Genomic DNA, 20,784 nt, shown 5'->3' on the forward strand with positions numbered 1-20,784 from the left:
TTCAAGTCTCGCTTATCCTGAAATAGCAGAGAAACGGATTAATCTTCTGAAGTTCTAATGGCCGGGCAAACTTGATCATCTATTGATCTTTGCTCTATTCTCGTTGCACAACAATGAGCAAAGAGGGGCAGCTGTAGATGCTTAATTTGTCTGGGCCTATATCATGGGCAAATGAAAGTAGTTTTTGGGAGTTAAAAACCAGAAAAGAAACGTGGAGGCCATTTTCTTTATTTTGTTTCATCGTGGGTAATAAAAACTGAAATGTACAGTTTTTACGTTGGGGGGGGGGGAAATAAACTGCATTCAGAGGAGATCAAAAATGGGGAGAGGGTCTCTATGGGGTCTCGGGACAGAAATTAGATATCAGAAACAAAAAACATTGTACTGAAAAACATTGTACTGATTTTTCCGTGGATTTTTTATTATCAAAGGAAACAGACTTCATTTGATCAAGCCAAAGCAATACACAGAGTTATAAAGGGTATTTATTTTACTTTCATTTTCCATTGCTTTCATAATGTCCTTGTGTGTGTACATGTTTCGAATCAATACCAAAACAGAAACATAAAGGAGCAGTGGTTTATTTACCTTAGATTAATGTTATTTCCAATGCTATGTTTGCGTCTTTAGGGTAGAAACTTGTTAATTAGCTTCTTTGATTCGATTTGAGAGATTCATAAGTAAAAACAAACAAAACATTTTACAGTGTAAGATTGAACTTGTCAATAGAAATGAAAAACTCAAATGAAATTTACCTTTCTTCTTCGTTTTCTTTCGTCGGTGGGGGGGCTTGGAAGAGAGGGCTTATGGTTTTTGAGGGATGTATAGGAAGTTAGGAAGAGAAGTTGAGTCCATCGCCGGAGAAGTAGAGAGTCACCGTTGAGGGTGGTCACCGGAATGATTTTCTCGATCGTGAAGGTTAGGGGTGTGTCAAAGTCTTCGGTTGAGAGTGGGTTCTTTTGGGACATGGAAAACCGAAGTGGTTAAGCTTCTTTCGTCGTTGGGTTGCTCGTCGGTTGAGGTGAAGTGCGATTGCAGTCGATGGAGGCTCTTGATTCAACTATCGAGGGGTATGAGAGAATGAGAAGGGAAGAGATGGAGTAGAGAAGATAGAGCGGCTGATGGTGTTGAAACATTAGCTTAAGTTTTAAGTTATGTTGCATAATAAAGTTTTTGGTTAAATTAGGATTTAGTCATTGCAAGTATTTGAGTTAATTACTTTTTAGCCATCAAATTTGCTTGGTAAAATCAGGTTTTAGTCTCCAAGTTTTTAATATTATATTACACTTTAGTCACCTTTAGGACTGCTTCTGAATTTAATCCTTTGTGTTGGCCCTGATTTAGATATTTTCTCATTTTTAATTTTAGTTGTAGTTTTATTGGGTCATTTAGGTGTAGATCCCTTGTTATTTATGTTTGTTTTTATTTAAGTCTAGGTTTTAATTTTTAATTCGTATGTGTAATTTTGTATATTTAAATGTAGTCATTTTTTAAGATGTATATATACATTTTTTAAATTTATAATTTAGCATGTTATGATTTTATTTTTTATATTTAGGTCACATGTGTTCATAATATGTCAATATGCATAATTTATGATTTTTAATTAAAGCATATGTACATAATTTTTTGTATATCACATTGTATGCTATTTTTTAATTTTTGTTTAATTAATTTTGGCATGACATACTTTTTGCATAATTCACGTGATAGCCTCATTTGCATAACTCGATATATCACATAATTGGATTAAGGGTAATACCCTTTTAATTTAAAATTGTTGAAGTGGGCAGTCATAACTGATTTGAGGTCCGCTTTTAATGATTTTAAAATAAAAGTGTATCCCGAAAGTGAAACAAAAAAATTGATTCGTCACCTAAAATTTGGGAACGAGAGAAAAAGAAATGTTCGTTTATTTAAATATATCGAGAAAAGGTTGTTATATCTTTAAGATCTGGTCTCGATATTTGTAAATAATCGAACATTCTTTATCTTTCTAAAACGACTCGGTAATTTTAATTTAATTTATTTGAGTGCTTTTGAATGTTTTTAAATTTACATCTTTGTTTTATGAGATCAAAAATTAAATTAAATTTGATTTTGTAAAGTTCATTGCAAAGACGTTAATTAATCGGCTAGGTACCGATTTAGGGCGTTGTGGGGGTGCTAATCCTTCCCCGCACGTAACCGACTCCCGAACTTGGATTTTGGTAATGCAGACCCTAATTTGTTGTTTTAATTAAAATTAATTTTTATTTAAAATAACAAACATTTTTGGGTGCCCAATCACACCCTAATCAAAGATTGGTGGCGACTCTTTGAACTGTATTTTTTCGATCATAAAGGAAATCCGAATTTTTTTCGAAACGAAAGGTTTTTCAATCGCATTTGTTTTTAAATTAAAAATCAATTGAAAGAGATAAATTAAAAATTAATGTGGTTTTCAAAAGCTCACTTTTTTCACATTTTTAAAAAAAATCGTTTCGACAAAGTTTATTGGTACACATTCAATATGTACCGATGCTCTCTTTAAAGAAGAAACATCGAATGTCATGAGTGTATCGATACACAGTTAGTGTATCGATGCACCCCTTGAAATGGAAAACATCGAATGCGATTATCGTACTGATGCATAGGTAGTGTATTGATGCACATGTTAAGGGATGTACCGATACACTATGGAGTATACCGATACATACATTAAATAAGAAATGAAAATAACATTTCCTTTAGTTTAAGAAAGGAAAGATTAGAGTATATTAATTAGAATACTGATATGTATGAATGTATGATTATGTAGACATCGAATGTAAGCAAATTTCGGAACAATCGAAGAATTAGGATCGAATCAAAGCAAGCAAGGCTAAAATGAGTGCAATTTAATTTGTACTTATGTTATTGAGCAAACATGGGCTTGCAATGAGCAGTGACGGAGTTACCATGGTAAGAAGTGACTCCTGAAATGTTATTTGAATTGTGATTGATATGATGCTTAGGTGAGCATGAATACATGAGCACATGGAAATGGGTATATGTGTCATATGTTATTATATGTGATATGTGATACTGAACTATATAACTATATGAAAATATGACATAAGTTATCTGGCATTGATACATGAAATATATGGAAGTATGTACATGAATACATGTATATGTTTATGTGCTATGTGATTACATGCACATGTGATACATGTTATATGATATGAAACAAATGTTTACATATATATATGGTATGTGACAGAAGAAAAGAAATATGTGATTATATGAGCAATGTTATGAATGCATGAATAAATGAAGCATAATGATAGTGCCATGTTATGTCATATGAAAACTAAGGATATAGTTGGCATGCCAAGAGTCGAGGGTTTACCTATGTTCTTCGGGACATATGGACTCTTTACCTATGTTCTTCGGGACATATGGACTGTTTACCTATGTTCTTCGGGACATATATACTGTTTACTTATGTTCTTCGGGATATATGGACTGATTATCTAGATTCTTCAGGATCTATGGACTGGTCTTTCGGGACATTTATACGAGCTGTGGTGACAGCATAGTGGTGCACAACCTCAATGTACTCACATACCTTAAGTTCTCAGAAGTGTACATGGGCTTTAAAGAGGGTAAATAAATCAATTAATATGATACTATGTATGCTCTGTTGTGAAATGATATATGTGTTCCATGATATATATAGAAATGTTCAGTATATGCTTATATGATAAAAAAGAATTAGTGATAGTAATTTAAGTATTGATAAGCATATTAATGGGCTTACAAAAGGTATCAAAAGTGTTTGAATTATTACATGTTATCATGTAATTACTGTTTACACTAAATCATATGTGACATGATGGAATAATTAGAGTACATGTTTATATGTATACGAAATGCATTATTATTATATTTTTATGCCTCACTAAGTCTATGACTTAGCGTGTAAGTGATTTACACGTAGGTACTGAGAAGTAGGATGATCAAAGCTAAGTTCAAAGAAACAACATATCTTCGCTCAAAGATCATATCAGAAGTAAATTATACAATATGTTTTGTTATGTGACAAATAGGTTGGCATTTAAACAAAATCGTTAAATTAAGTATGTATGCTCCGATCGGGTTTTGTAATGGTTTAAACGTATTTATGTAAATTGTAACTTTATAGTGATGAAAATTTAAGTTTTTATGAGTTTTATATATGTTTTGCCGAAATTACTGTAGCATTGTATCGATACATTGTAGCAGTGCATCGATACACTGTTAATTATTGTTCACGGTACTATTTACACATTATCGGTATTATTCATACATTATATTACTATTCATAAAAACATTTTTATGACTTAAATTCGTTATAACGAAACATAATTCAACAATATATTATCGTATTTTCATAATATAAGTCCAAATGTTCTATTATTTTGTAAGAATGTTGTTTTAAAAAGTCAATGTGACATCTAAGACTCGTATCCGGGTCGGTACAGGTTGGGTGTTACAAAATTTGTGTCAAAATACAGAAGAAAACGTACTATAAAACAGATGAAAACGTGTCATAGAGGTATATTTATTGAAAATAAAAAAATAAAAAATAAAAGGACAATAAAGAATTTCGACAGTCAACAACTAACATTAAAGTTGGTGTCATCGCCAATCAACAAAACCAAAAAGAAAAAGAGATGAATTGCTTACCAATAAGAGAAAACTATATCTATAATTAGTAAGAGAACATTTGTTGTCTTGGGCCGCAGTTAGCGTCATGATATTTTTTATATTTATATAATTATTTATAAAAAAAATATTACTAGTTCCGTTCAATTAAATTTGTTTTTTTATTTTTAAAACTGTTTCATTTAAAATGTCATATAAAAAAAGTCAATAAACAATAATATTTATATTTTTTTACCCTTATATTCACTTTCTTTTATCCACATTAAATTAAATATGTCAAATATATCAAACACTTTTTAGGATAATTTTATTTTTTTTATTTTATATACCTTGTCATGTAATTAAATTTATTTTTTAAAATTTTGCACATAGTTAACATGGGTTAAAAATAATGGGACAAAATGAGTATATATTTATAAAAGAATTAATAACATTCATTTATAATAAAATTAATGCTTTTATATTATTTTTTAAACTAATATGATGTTTGTATTTGTCCTTGTTTATATTTTGGTTGGGTCTGGGTACAGCTTTCTTGCAATAAGGGCATCATGTGACATCTAACATTCACCAACAAAAAAAGAGCATTGTAAATAGCACACAACCCCTCCATCTTCTCACTTTTCCTTAAGTTAGATCATAGATGTTGCACAAAGCAAGGTAAGATGTTAGTTGATGAGGTTGATTTGTCCTTTACAGTGATTTTAACATGTTAGTTGTTAGCTACACTTGGCCCATCTTTGAATGCCCACATAAAGCATAATTTGAGGGGATATCATCGTATATAAATGTATTATTTTATGTTAGAGTGTATGAATTCAAGAATTTATAAAAAAATTAGAATGTATAAATTTATTAGAGTGTGAAAATAAATTATTAATAGAAAATATAAAATGACGTCTAAATTATATGAGAATCTGAAATTTCTAAAAAATGAGGCTGTATTTCCTATATTCATCTCTGGAGACCTGATGTGAACTGGATTTCAACTTGTAAGTGGGAAGTTTTGTTGTTGGTGAAACAAGTTGCATATCTTAGAGTGGGGAATTTTGAGTTTCCGGGCAAAGCAACAACTGGTTGTAAATTGATTCGGATCCAAGGTTTTAAGTTAAGGGTGTAAATTTAAGAAATTATATACGAAATTTATAAAGTATGAAATTAAAAAATTTGAGGGATGTGAAATTAGATCATTAAAGGAAATATCTCAATTATGTAAGGATTTAAGATTTTCAAGAATTACAATTGTATCCACTTCATCCATTCCTTATAATAAAAGGATTGTTTTGTGGATGTTTCATCTCTGTGTACATTTTATTAACAACCATTATACATTCTACATTTATAGCATTAGTTTGTTAGTAATACACTACTAACATGTTAAGATTATAAATTAATATAAGTTGACTCTTAAATTATAGTTTATCTTATAATATCACTTATATTCCGTTAAAGCACATATAATTATTGAGTTGATATTTATTTATTACTTTTGTCGTAACCGTCTTTCGGTTGGGCCCCGGAATTGGGCTTCGACTTGAAAAATATGGATTAGAGTCGCCACCGACCACTTTAAAACGAATTTAGGTGGGTCGGACACCATCTTACCTGATCTGCGTTGTACCAGTGATATGTCGGATTCGAGAGTCGATTACGGTCAAGGAAGGATTAGCACCCTTGAATCGCCCTTTCGGTACTATGTAATTTCCAGTTGTCTTTGATTAAGAAAATTATAAGTTTAAATTTAAAGGTAAAAGAAAAGATCCCAGTTACTTACTTCTGATTGGTGAAAATTCCCTTAAGAGTTTAACGATGTTAGACTTATATTGAAATACAAGATCAAATTAAGAGAAAAAAGACATGTAAATATGAGAGCAACAACAAAACAGAAAAGAGAACAATAATGTAAGTAAACATATAAATAAAACAGAATAAACAAAATGATAACATGAGTGAATATAAAAACACAGAGAAAACAAAATAAATGATAAAAGGAAGAATAAAATAAATGATATGTATATAAATAAAATATGGTATTTTAAAATAGAAAAGGTAATAAGTACATTATGTATACATGGAAACATTATTCCAAAAAACAAATAGATACTATATACACATAAATAAATATTTAAAAAAACAAAAAAATAAACGAAAACAATAAATAAAAAAAATAAAGAAACGTATATATAATAGTATATATATATAAATGAGTAAAAAAAAAGATAATAATAATAATAATAATAGTTATATTAATATATATAAAAAATAATATATATATAATAATTTGTAAGCAAAATAAAAAGTAATAATATAAAAATAAAATAAAATAAAATAAGAAATACGTGTATATGTAAAGTAACAGTATTAAAAATAATAACGATTATAATAAATAAATAAAAAGCAAAATAATAGTAACAGGACTAAATTGAAAGAAACCACGATTGAAGGTTGAATTCAAAATAAAATTGGGTTTTAAAATCGGATTTGGGGGTAGAATGAAGCCTCTTTGGAATGCGAGGGACCAAACGGAGATTTACTCATTTCATAGTGAAAACACGCGGGTTAACTAGGCGGGTCGGGTCTGCGGGCCGTGTATTTAAGTTAAAAAATCTGTTTTAACTCTCATTTTTCCTTCAGAAAACCGAAGCCCCTCCCTTCCCATTTCATTTCTCTCTCGCCTGTTCTTCATATATGAAGAACACGGCGGGTTTCCAGAATCCGGTAACCATACGCCGCCTCGCCGCCGCCGTTGAACGGCGACGGCCACCGTTCATCGGCGGCAAAACCTAAAAAAATTGGTTTTTCTGAAAGCCCTTCTCTCGCACGTTTTAAAAATCAAAGTATTTTTCCCAACCAAGCCTCGGGGAACCGTAGATCTAAGAGAGAATATCACGGTTCCCTTGTGTTCATCGGCCCCAAATCTTCTGTTTTTTTCGAGAAAAACGACAAGGACATAACGCATGCAAGGGAAAGAAGTAAGAAAGGTATAAACTTTCACCTTTTTATTTCTTCTTGAAACGTTTACAAGGCTCGTTTTTTTGCTGAGTAATTTCCTGTGTGTGCTCTCGTGATTTCCAGTATTTTTGTGTGTATCCTCCCTCTTCTAAAAGCTTATAATTACATGACTTTATAGTGATAATCCTAGGCTATTTTTAGAGTTTTAATCTGAGTAAAACTCGGTTTGTTTGTGGTGATAATCCACGATTCTGACTTGGTTGTTTTTGTGAAAACACGTTCATTGGCGTTCGTTTGGTGGCCGAGAGTCTTGCGCCGGAGAACTCGGATCCGTTGGAGAGAAGAAACGTGCAGCCATGGGGAGTTGAAGGGGAGAACGGCGCTAGGGTTTCTGGAACCCCTAGCCTATTGGTCACGTGCCTTGGGCTGCTGAGGCGTTGGATCTGGGTCACTTGTATTTGGGCCGTTTGTTATCATTTTATTTGTAAAGGGCCTGTGTAAAAAAAAGAATTTAAGTATGTATATTATGTAATGTGGTTAGAAATTATTATATGAAATAACATTATTTAAATCTGATGAAATTTAGTGTCTTCAGCTGCCCCTCTTTGCTCATTGTCGTGTAACGACAATAGAGCAAAGATTAAAAGACACGAATTTCGACCATATTGAATATCCTCCGTGGTTGAGGTCCAACGTTGAAACTGGTTTGTCACTCATGAAATGACATCCTCGTCGTGAAGTTGAACTGGTACTGTCTTGAGTCCAATATCCTTCGTTGTGAAGTTGAAATTGGGAAATTGTTTATTGACAACCAGCGGTCCCTTCGTCGTGAAGTTGAACTTGTGTTGTCTGGAGTCCAATATTCTTCGCTGTGAAGTTGAAATTGACTCTGAAATTGGGAAATTGTTTGTTGACAACCAGCGGTCCCTTCGCCGTGAAGTTGAACTTGCGTTGTCTTGAGTCCAATATCCTTCGATGTGAAGTTGAAATTGGCTCTGAAATTGAGAAGTTGTTTGTTGACAACCAGCGGTCCCTTCGTCGTGAAGTTGAACTTGCGTTGTCTGGAGTCCAATATCCTTCGTTGTGAAGTTGAAATTGGCTCAGAATTCGAGAAATGTTTGTTGACAACCAGCGGTCCCTTCGTCGTGAAGTTGAACTTGCGTTGTCTGGAGTTCAATATCCTTCATTGTGAAGTTGAAATTGGCTCTGAATTTGAGAAATGTTTGTTGACAACCAGCGGTCCCTTCGTCGTGAAGTTGAACTTGCGTTGTCTGGAGTCCAATATCCTTCGTTGTGAAGTTGAAATTGGCCCTGAATTTGAGAAATGTTTGTTGACAACTAGCGGTCCCTTCGTCGTGAAGTTGAACTTGCGTTGTCTGGAGTCCAATATCCTTCGTTGTGAAGTTGAAATTGGCTCTGAATTTGAGAAATGTTTGTTGACAACTAGCGGTCCCTTCGTCGTGAAGTTGAACTTACGTTGTCTAGAGTCCAATATCCTTCGTTGTGAAGTTGAAATTGGCTCTGGGTAAAACCTGCATATATGCGATGGTATGGATGTCATGCTCTTAGGTATGCCTAAAATGTATGGGCAACATATGTTATTATGGGCTCTGGAGAGAAATCTTGATTTCCGGTGGCCTGTCGTTGTTGACTTTTGATTTTGAAAGCTTGAAGTTCCGATCTCTGATCTTGAATTCTTCAAATGTCTGAATCTGGCGTGCCCATTCTGGGGTTTTTTTTTTTTTTTTTTGGAGATGCTCCTCAACCATCTCAAGCATCTGCATGAGCCTTGATCGGCTTCTGGGTACCTGTACTTTTCAATGAATCTTTGTACAGTAATATGCGATTATCTTTCATAAAAAATAAATAAACCATTAGGTTTAAATCTAATTCAAGATGCTCGAAAGGAATTGGAGGAAAGATGGTCTTTATTCATAAGGGAGGAGAAGAACAAATAATACATGGCAAACATTCTAGAAGACGAATACACAATGATGTGTAAATGAATGTCTTAGATCTCGATAACGTGGGCACTTCTGAGCTGAAAAGCCGTTTGGTGATTTTGAATGCAGCCTTTGCCAAAGGATCTTTGAAAATGCGACAACGTTTGGGAGGGTGCAACATTTCTCCGATTTGTTGAGTTCGTAGAAGATTCATGTGTCGGGATGTTTCCATCGTTGATATCCAAATCGCCCTTTCCGGGTTTTCAACTTGGACCCATCCTTAGTTGCAAGACGCCCTTTTGCGGGTTTTCATCTTGAACCCACCTTATTTCCTCTTCTTCCTTTTTTTTTTCTTTTTTCAATTTAGGGTGCCCTTTCGGGTTTTCACCCTAAACGTTCTTCTTTTTTTTTCAACTTAGGACGCCCTCTCGGGTTTTCATCCTAAGCGAAGTATTTATTGACTGCGTCCGAGTTAATGGGATGTGGCAGCTCAGGTCCGTCCATTTCAGCCAGGATAAGGGCTCCTCCGGAGAAAGCCTTCTTCACGACATAAGGTCCTTCCCAATTTGGCGTCCACTTTCCTCGGAAATCTTTCTGGACTGGCCAAATTCTTTTTAGCACTAGATCCCCTTCACGGAATATTCTCGGGCGCACCTTTTTGTCGTGTGCTCGGATCATTCGTTTCTGATAGATTTGACCATGATGAATGGCTTTCAGTCTTTTTTCATCTATCAGATTAAGCTGATCATATCTGGATTGTGCCCACTCTGCATCATCTAGTTTGACTTCTGACAAGACCCTGAGAGACGGAATCTCGACTTCAATGGGTAGCACTGCTTCCATTCCATAGGCTAGTGAAAATGGAGTTGCCCCAGTCGATGTACGTACCGAGGTTCGATAAGCGAACAAAGCAAAAGGCAACTTCTCATGCCAGTCTTTGTAGGTTTCAGTTGTTTTCTCCACTATCTTCTTAATATTTTTGTTTGCTGCTTCTACTGCTCCGTTCATCTTTGGTCTGTAAGCAGTGGAATTGTGATGTTTTATGTTGAACTGTTCGCAAGCAGCACTCATCATCTTGTTGTTCAAGTTTGTTGCGTTATCGGTGATAATCCTTTCAGGTAGACCATACCGACATATAATTTCTTTCTTCAGAAACTTGCAAATAGTGGATTGAGTGACACTGGCGTATGACGCAGCCTCTACCCATTTCGTGAAATAATCAATTGCTACGAGAACGAAACGGTGACCATTCGAAGCCTTCGGATGGATTTGCCCGATAACGTCCATGCCCCACGCAGAAAAAGGCCATGGTGACGTCATTACATGAAGTGGATGGGGTGGAACATTTATTTTGTCTCCATAAATCTGACATTTATGACATCTCCTAGCATAGTTGATGCAATCACTTTCCAGTGTGGACAAAAAATATCCGCATCTCATTATTTGTCTTGACATCATATGCCCATTTGCATGTGCTCCACAAACCCCATCATGTACTTCTTCCACTATCATTTTTGCCTCTTCAGCATCGACGCACCTTAACAGAACTTGGTTATGGCTTTTCTTGTATAAAACCTCTCTGTCAAGGACATATCCAGCTGCCAACCTTCTAAGGGTTCTCTTCTCGATTTCAGTGGTTTTTTCGGGATAACTCTGATGCTTGATATACTGCAGAATGTCGAAGTACCAAGGCTTAGTATCTTTCACTTCTTCAATTTGGTAACAATGAGCTGGGTACTCATATGATTGCATGTTGATTGGCATCATTTCAGACTCCCCACCAACCCTGAATGCGGCTGCCAATGTAGCTAAAGCGTCAGCCATCTGATTTTCTTCTCTAGGCACGTAGTGGAAGGTGACTTCGTCGAACTCTTCGAGCAGATCCAACACTAGTTTTCGGTACTCTAACAGCTTTATATCCTTAGTTTCCCACTCTCCTCGGAGCTGATAGATTACTAAGGCTGAGTCCCCATACACCCGTAAAGTCTTTATATTTTGCCCCAGTGCAGCCCGAATTCCCAAGACACAGGCTTCGTATTCTGCCATGTTATTGGTACAATCAAAGTTCAGTCTGCTCGTAAATGGGTAGTGACTCCCTTCTGGGGAGACTAGAATTGCCCCGATGCCATGTCCTAGTGCATTTGATGCCCCATCGAAGTGCATTCTCCAGGAACCGTCTGTTGAAATGCTTGCTTCCTCTAAAGATATGGCCATTAAGTCCTCGTCTGGGAAATCAAAGTCCAGCGGCTCATAGCTCTCATCAGTTCTGCTTGCCAAAAAATCGGATATGGCGCTGCCTTTTACCGCTTTTTGGCTCACGTATTCGATGTCAAATTCAGACAAAAGAATCTGCCATCGGGCTAACCTTCCGGATAGAGCAGGTACACCCATCATGTATTTTAGTGGGTCTAACTTGGAAATCAGCCAAGTGGTGTGATACAACATGTATTGTCGAAGTCTTTTTGTAGCCCATATCAGGGCACAACAAACCTTCTCAATAGGAGGATATCGGACCTCGCAATCGGTGAACCTTTTGCTTAAGTAGTAGATGGCTCTTTCCTTCTTCCCAGACTCGTCGTGTTGACCCAGAACACACCCCATGGAGTTCTCGAATATGGAGAGATACAAAAACAGAGGTTTTCCTGGGATAGGGGACATCAGGACAGGAGTGTGAGACAAGTACTCTTTTACCTTCTCAAATGCAATCTGACAGTTTTTATCCCATGCTCCAGGGCTATTCTTTCGAAGGAGACGAAAGATGGGGTCACATTTGTCGGTTAACTGAGAGATAAATCGAGCTATATAGTTTAGTCTGCCCAGAAAACCTCGGACTTCTTTTTGGGTTCGTGGTGGAGGTAGATTCTGGATAGCCTTAACCTTATCAGGATCAACATGTATGCCTCTCCTGCTGACTATAAAGCCTAATAGTTTTCCAGATGTTACCCCGAAGGTACATTTGCTAGGGTTTAGTCTCAGTTGGAACTTTCTCAATCTCTGGAAGAGCTTCTTCAGATTCTTGACATGTTCATTCTCGGTTTGTGCCTTAACAATCAAGTCGTCAACATAAACTTCGATCTCTTTGTGCATCATGTCGTGGAATAGGGTCACCATAGCTCTCTGATATGTTGCCCCAGCATTCTTTAATCCGAAAGGCATCACTTTGTAACAGAAAGTTCCCCACATTGTGACGAAAGTGGTCTTCTCCACGTCTTCGGGATTCATCTTGATCTGATTGTACCCCGAGAATCCATCCATGAATGAAAAGTAGGCGTTCCCGGCCGTATTGTCCACCAGAGTGTCTATGTGTGGCAGAGGAAAGTTGTCCTTGGGATTGGCCTTATTAAGGTCCCGGTAATCGACACACATGCGCACTTTCCCGTCCTTCTTCGGCACAGGCACTATGTTGGCCACCCATTCAGGGTATTTGGCTACTTGGAGAAAACCGGCATCAAATTGCTTCTTGACTTCCTCCTTGATCTTAAGGAGCATTTCTGGTCGCATTCTTCTGAGTTTTTGCTGCACAGGTTTGAATTCTGGTTTGATTGGCAGTTTGTGAACTACCATATCTGTGTCTAGTCCCGGCATGTCTTGATACGACCAAGCAAACACATCTTCGTACTCCTGAAGTAAGGCTATCAGGTTTTTTCTTGCTTCAGTCGAAAGAGTTGTGCCGATTTTAACCTCCTTTCGATCTTCCTCAGTGCCCAAATTTAAGATTTCGATCGCCTCCTCATGTGGCAGTATTTGCTTTTCTTCTTTTTCTATCATTCTCAACAATTCGGTAGGTAAGTTGTACTCTTCTTCATTATCGCATTCTTCAAATTCCCCAAGACAAATGGTTGATTCAAAATCCACCTCCGAATCAGGGTCATTAGTGCCCACATTATCGTTATCTGGGAACCTGAAAGGAGGAAGATGTGTATGTGTGAGAGGATAATATCCCACACGGAATGGTCAAGAACTAACTTTGAGAGTAACTGGAAATGAAATACTGAAGGAGATAGATAATGAATAAAAGAAAACTTTGTTTGCCATGGAAAAGAAAATGCATCCTTTATTAAACTTAAACAAAACATTTATTCACCCTTACAAAAGATCACCTATTGCCCCGGGTATAGGCAAATAGGGATAGTTCGAATATTACTCTGAAAGATTCTTGTAAACCACAGGTAGTTCTTCCACCGACCAACTGCTAGGTATGAATCCATGCGGCAGAGGGCATATCCTGGATCTATCTTCGTTGTCAACATCTTCTGTGGTCACGGCATTAACGTTCAGATCTTCCAGAGCCGTTTGTAACTCGGACATGGTGGTCTCAAACACATAACCACCTGACTTGAATGTTCTGAAGAGCGGCGGGAATGTCATAGGCTTCCATTGGAGTTCGTTTCCAGTCAATCTGGCTAACCTTCTCTCCCGGTTCTTTTGAATTTCCTTTCTCTTTTCATGATAACCGGGCTGAAAACCGAGCCCAAATTGGTCTAATTTTGGGATAGGACGGACAGGGTTGATCATTCCTTGCAAATATTTCCCAAAACCTCTCCGGTTCTTGCGCCTCGGCCTAGGGTTTGCTTGATCTCCATCCTTGTGCATTTGGAGAGTCGAGGTCTTGGGATTCTTTTTCCTTCTGCCACGAATGTGGCATTCACAAACTCCAAGGAGCGGAACGAACATTCTACCGCTTCCTCGTCTACTTCGATGTATGGAGCCTCCGTGATCACGCTTGCCACGATATCTTCCTCAGCGTTGATAATTACCAAGGCCCCGTCAATGACAAATTTAACTTTCTGGTGCAACGTGGAGGGTACTGCACCTGCTTGATGAATCCACGGCCTTCCCAAAAGACAGCTATAGGACGGCATGATATCCATCACAAGGAACTCAACATCATAGGTGGCTGGTCCGATGGTCAATGGTACCTCAATCTTTCCGATTACCTCTCTTTTGGTCCCATCAAATGCTCGGACCACATTCTGACAAGCTCTCATATGAGAGGTATCTATTGGTAGCCTCTTCAATGTAATCAAAGGCATCACGTTCAAGGCTGAACCATTATCGATTAAGACACTTGGTAAAGCGTGCCCCTTACAGTAGGTAGTAATGTGTAACGCCTTCGTTCGGCCTCTTCCTCCTGATGGAATCTCATCATCTGAAAACGAGATGAGATTATCAGCTTGAATATTGTTTACCAGTCGATCCATCTTGCTGACTGGTATGTCTTGTGGCACGAACGTTTGATTAAGGACATTCAACAACGCTTCTCGGTGTGCTTCCGAGCTTAAAAATAGTGCTAGCATTGAAGTACGTGTAGGTAAGTTGTGGAGCTGTTCTACAATGTTGTACTCGCTGTGCTTCAAGATCTTGAGGAACTCTTTAGCTTCTTCCTCCTTTATAGGTTCATTGACGACTAGCACATCTTCTTTGAATGGCTCCAGTGGTCTTTGCCCCACTTTACTATTACCTCCTCCGGAAGTACTCACCTGACATTCGTACTTCCATGGCACTTGCCGATTGTCCTTATATTGAAAAGGCCGCGGTGCGGAGATTACCACCTTGGCTGGTGTTGTCACTGTCATACTTGCCTTAGGGGTAATTATCAAAGGACTACCCCTACCAAATTTTCTATCTGATGATTCTCCAGTGGCACAAACATCTGCCTCCAAGGACTCTTGAATTTCTTCATAAAACTCCAGCTCCTTTCGATCCATCATGAGCTGGACTAACAATCTGAACTCTGGGCAATCTTGCACTTTATGCCCTTCTTTATTGTGGTAACAACAATGGTTACCATCTTCATTTTCTGTCGTATCTGGATATGGTGCAAGAAGCCCTGCCTTCACCATTTGGCTCCATACCCATGCCAAAGGAGATTTGATCTCTGAAACACTCGTTTTAACTTTCCTGCCCCCTTCGGTAGTAACGGCATTGATTCCTGTCTCCTGATGATTGGGCAAGGGATTTTGGGCGACGTTTGGTGCTCCGGAGTTGAAAGTGATCCAATTTTTGTTTCGCATTCGTTGCACAAGTCTTTTGAATGCGAGACAACTTTCAATCGAATGCCCCTGCACACCGCCATGGTATTCACAGTGAGCACTCTCGTCATACCATTTCGGGTAAGGGGGATTTATTGGATTCATAGGATAAGGCGATACTGCATGAGTGTCGAAGAGCTGTTGATATAATTCTTTATACGTCATGGGAATGGGGTCAAACTGTTCCCTTTCCCTTTCTCTTCTTGGTTCTCTCTGGTTCTGTCTAGAAGTACCGGTTGGTACAGCTGCTGTGGAATTTGAGCTTGAGATCGTAACCCCTTTGCTGACATTGTAGGTGTTCACATTGTTGATCTCTCGCTCCTTGTTTTTCATGGGAGGCTTTTTACTGGAGTCTCCTCCCTCAATCTTCCCTTGTTTAATGGCCAACTCGATCATTTCACCGGCCATGACTAAATCTGAAAAACTCCCTGACGTGATTGCTACCAAATGCCCGAAGTAAGGTGCCTTCAAGGTCTGTACAAATAGCTTTCTTGTTTCCTTTTCATCCAAGGGTGGATGAACTTGCACAGATAAATCCCTCCATCTCTGTGCGTACTGTCGGAAACTCTCATTGTGTTTCTTCTCTAGGCTTTGTAGCATGACCCGGTCTGGTCTTATATCGTTGATATGCTTATACTGCTCCAAGAAAGACTTGGCTAAGTCTTTCCACGTCTTGATATGAGTTCGGCTAAGCTGGTTGTACCACCGAATAGCTGAACCGGACAGGCTCTCCTGAAAACAATGGATCAGGAGCTGGTCATTCCCGCCATATCCTGTCATCTTGCGACAGAACATAGTGATATGGGCTGAAGGGCAACTGTTCCCGTCGAACTTCTCAAACTCCGGAACTTTAAACTTTGGTGGAAGCACCAGGTCTGAAACTAGGCTCAGCTCCATTACGTCCACTCCATAATAATCATGGTCTCCCTGGACCATCTTTATTTGATCTTCTAATATTTTTATCTTTTCTTCCATCTTTTTGGCTTTATCTTCCTCATCAAAGTCTGGGACATGATAATCATCCGGATGATCATCAGGGACGATTGTAGAAGTTTGCATCTTCGCAGCAGGTGCAACTTTCGTTTTGGTAACGAATGAGTCCCCGGGTAGTGCTACTTTCCCTTTAGTAGCAGATGCGTCCCCGGGTAATATTCCGGGTGAGATAACCACTTGCGGGGTTGGTGGTATGGCCACTCCTTCGGAAGAAATACCCCCTGATGCACTAGCTTGCTGTAAACCCGACAACTTGGCTACGATTTGGTCGACCAAGGACTCCTGATTTTTCTTGATGGACTCAAGAGTACTTTCACTGTTCTGAGCCATCTTATCTTCTAGTTCCTTTTGAAGTCTTGCCATGTGCTCTTCGATCTTCTCCATTCTGGCTTCCATTTATCTCTTTTTTGCTCGAGTATTGTGCGGGTGATGTGTATCTGATGCTTGTGGTGGTAAGCTCGGTGTCTGAGACATGTTCTGTTAGTTAATACGAATGTAAAAACATGGAAAAAATATAAAATAAACAGACATGAAATATAAAATGCAAGAAATGTAATGCATGATGTATGCAATTGGAGGCATTGATCCAGAAAAGTGTTCATTATTATAAATAATCCTTATTCAGACAAAAATGTTTTATCTTTTTAGAGACATAAAAACAGATTAAAGGTACATTCAGACTAAATCCTCTAGACCCCGAACAGCTTCCAGTAGGTTGACAAGTCTTTTGCCTTCATCTGTCACTGGTTGAATGCCTTGTCGAACCACACCAGCTTCCCTTGCTAGACCGTGAAGATGACGGGCTGCTTTTTGCACTTGTTCCAGGAAATCTCGTATGGTTGCATCTCGGGCCCTCACCATTCGTTGTGCTTGTTCCCAACGGAAACGCCATTGTAATCCTCCGTCGAAAGGCACTATCTGAAGCTCGTTTGCTTCCCTCTTGAACCCATCTACAATAGCTTCTAACTCAGCTATTGTCTTGCCATCTTTCTCATGTTGTTTTTCTAAGTCAGCTACCCGAACTCTCAAGCGCTGGTTCTGATATTGACTATCTGCCAAGCGTCTTTGGGCAGTCTTCATCTGTTCCTTCCAAGCTTTCTCATCAGGCCCCTCAAACTTCCTTTTCAGGCTATGAGCTTCGTCTTTCCAGTATTCAGAGGTTACCTTCAACTTGGAATTATCCTTGACCTTATCCTGATACCCTTTTCTCAAGTCTTCGAGCTCAAAACGGACTATTTTTTGTTCTTTTTCCAGTTTTTCTGCCCGATCTTTCTGAGAGCCAGCATCGAGCTTCCACTGATAACGTTCAGCTTCAAGTTCCTTTATTCTTTGCTTCAGCTCATTATTCACGGCTTCAAACTCGGTCTTGGCTATCTCGAGTTCAGAAGGGACATGCATGAGGTGTTCTTCCATGGTCCGAGTGTCATCACAGTCTGGCACAGGGATGTGGTCATTCTTTCTTAATCTTCGCCACTCCTCATAATCCGGAGTGAGCATGCTTCTGGCAGCTACAACATCCATCCGGAATACTTTCCTCCACGAATCGGCTGCTTCTTTGATCATCTTCTTATAGCTGTCGCCGTGATACTCAAACTCTGACCTAGCCAACCCGCATGTTGCTGGGACAAACTGACGTGCTCCGTACTGTCTAAGTGCTAATAGCGGAGCATACCCGACTGCTCCCCAAAGTCCAAGTAAGGTCACAGTGTCAGAGTCACCACATCGGAAAAGAACGTCACTGAGAAATAGCCAGGGGGCTCTCCAGACAATATCCTGATCCTGAAGATGCGTAAAGACCTTCATCCATTTTTCTTTCGAAGCGCCTTCATGCCATTTCAAGGTGATGAATTCACCTAGAGGTGAATAGGTGGTGCTGAAACGGCGGTAGGCAACCCCGTTAGTCTTCCAGAAATGGCTGTGAATCCAGACCTGAAGGAGCTGAATACACCCGGTAAATCTTCCTCCGCCAGTTCTTTGGCAATGGTTGAGCGATCGAAAGGTCTCGGCCAAGATGGCTGGTGCTGGGTTAACTCGTTTAGAAAGTTGCTCAAATAGTTCCACCACGGCAGCGTCAATGCACCCCAAAGCTTTCGGAAAGATAATCAAACCGTACAGACCCAGTGCAAAAAGGTCTATGGTCTTCCACTCATCAGGGTGGTTTTTCATTAGTTGCTTTATGTGGATCCATTCAATTCCTTCTCCATTGCCTCTACACTGAGTCCGATCGATTACCCATTCCTCATCTACTCCTGCAACTTTGGCTAGTGCATTCTTGAAGGGCTGGCTTTTGATGTGTTTAATGTAGGCTCGCTCAAGCTTGATGCTTTCACAATGCAGCAGTGTAGTGTATTCTTCGATGGTAGGCACCATGTCCTCTTGGTTAAAAGTGAAGCAACTATATCCCGGGTTCCAGAATTGAATTAATGCTCGGAGTAAGGGCTCATCAGTCTTGACATGGAACAAGAGGGCGATATCACCATATCGTTGGCTGAACTTCTGCTTTCTGTCATTCTTCCAACTGTCCCAAATGTTTCGTAGCTCCTGGACATTATTCTGTTTCAGGCTGACAGCGGCATAACTAACCAGTTCTGACACATAGTTTCCCTGAAGACTGTCTCCCTTCTCTTTCTGAGCCTTCTCGGACCATAGTCGTGCCTCAACGTTTTCAATCTCTTGTATTACAACACCTTTGTCCATTAACTCGAATTATTTTGTGTATAACAAACGTTTTTTAGGGATCAATAGCCTCTTGTAATGATGCAAATGCTAGAAAACAAACACAAAGGCAAAAACGTTAGTAAAATAGAAATAGATAAAAATAAATAAAAATAAATGGTAAATGAAAAAAACATAAAAAATAAAAAGGTTAGGAAAGAAATGTCCTAGGTTTTGGAATGTGGTTTTGGGGTAGGCTCTATTTATTCAAAGCCTCCCGGTTTGGGTTCTAAAAACGGTACTCGAGTTCTCCTTGCTGACGCCTCCTTGGACCGACCAGACCCTTAGTCCGAAACCCATCACAGGCTTGTGTGGACTAAGTTAAACTCGAGAGGACACATTCCCTTATGCCCATACGGAGAATAAATTCACACGAAGGCATAAGGTATATGAATCCCGAAGGCTACTTGCTAGGCCCATACGGTGAATAAATTCACACGAAGGCGTCGCTTTCACCCCCACTTAAAACGGGTTCGGAGCTCGGGTTTAGAGCCTTAGATGAAAATGTTTGGAAAGCTGAAATCATTAGAAAACGGTCAGTCCAACTATTTACTCGAAAAATATAATCAAAAAATAAGTAATAAGGATCGAAAAATTACCTTCAAATTCAAAATTACCCTTTTCGTTAAAAAGACAACTGAAAATTACCTTAGCCTGACTCACTTACCTGTCCCCAGCAGAGTCGCCAAGCTGTCGTAACCGTCTTTCGGTTGGGCCCCGGAATTGGGCTTCGACTTGAAAAATATGGATTAGAGTCGCCACCGACCACTTTAAAACGAATTTAGGTGGGTCGGACACCATCTTACCTGATCTGCGTTGTACCAGTGATATGTCGGATTCGGGAGTCGGTTACGGTCAAGGAAGGATTAGCACCCTTGAATCGCCCTTTCGGTACTATGTAATTTCCAGTTGTCTTTGATTAAGAAAATTATAAGTTTAAATTTAAAGGTAAAAGAAAAGATCCCAGTTACTTACTTCTGATTGGTGAAAATTCCCTTAAGAGTTTAACGATGTTAGACTTATATTGAAATACAAGATCGAATTAAGAGAAAAAGACATGTAAATATGAGAGCAACAACAAAACAGAAAAGAGAACAATAATGTAAGTAAACATATAAATAAAACAGAATAAACAAAATGATAACATGAGTGAATATAAAAACACAGAGAAAACAAAATAAATGATAAAAGGAAGAATAAAATAAATGATATGTATATAAATAAAATATGGTATTTTAAAATAGAAAAGGTAATAAGTACATTATGTATACATGGAAACATTATTCCAAAAAACAAATAGATACGTATATACACATAAATAAATATTTAAAAAAACAAAAAAAATAAACGAAAACAATAAATAAAAAAAATAAAGAAACGTATATATAAATAGTATATATATATAAATGAGTAAAAAAAGATAATAATAATAATAATAGTTATATTAATATATATAAAAAAATATATATATAATAATT

Source organism: Hibiscus syriacus, unplaced genomic scaffold (assembly GCF_006381635.1).
Source record: "Hibiscus syriacus cultivar Baekdansim isolate YM2019G1 unplaced genomic scaffold, ASM638163v2 tig00110858_pilon, whole genome shotgun sequence".
In the NCBI taxonomy this organism is placed as follows: domain Eukaryota; kingdom Viridiplantae; phylum Streptophyta; class Magnoliopsida; order Malvales; family Malvaceae; genus Hibiscus; species Hibiscus syriacus.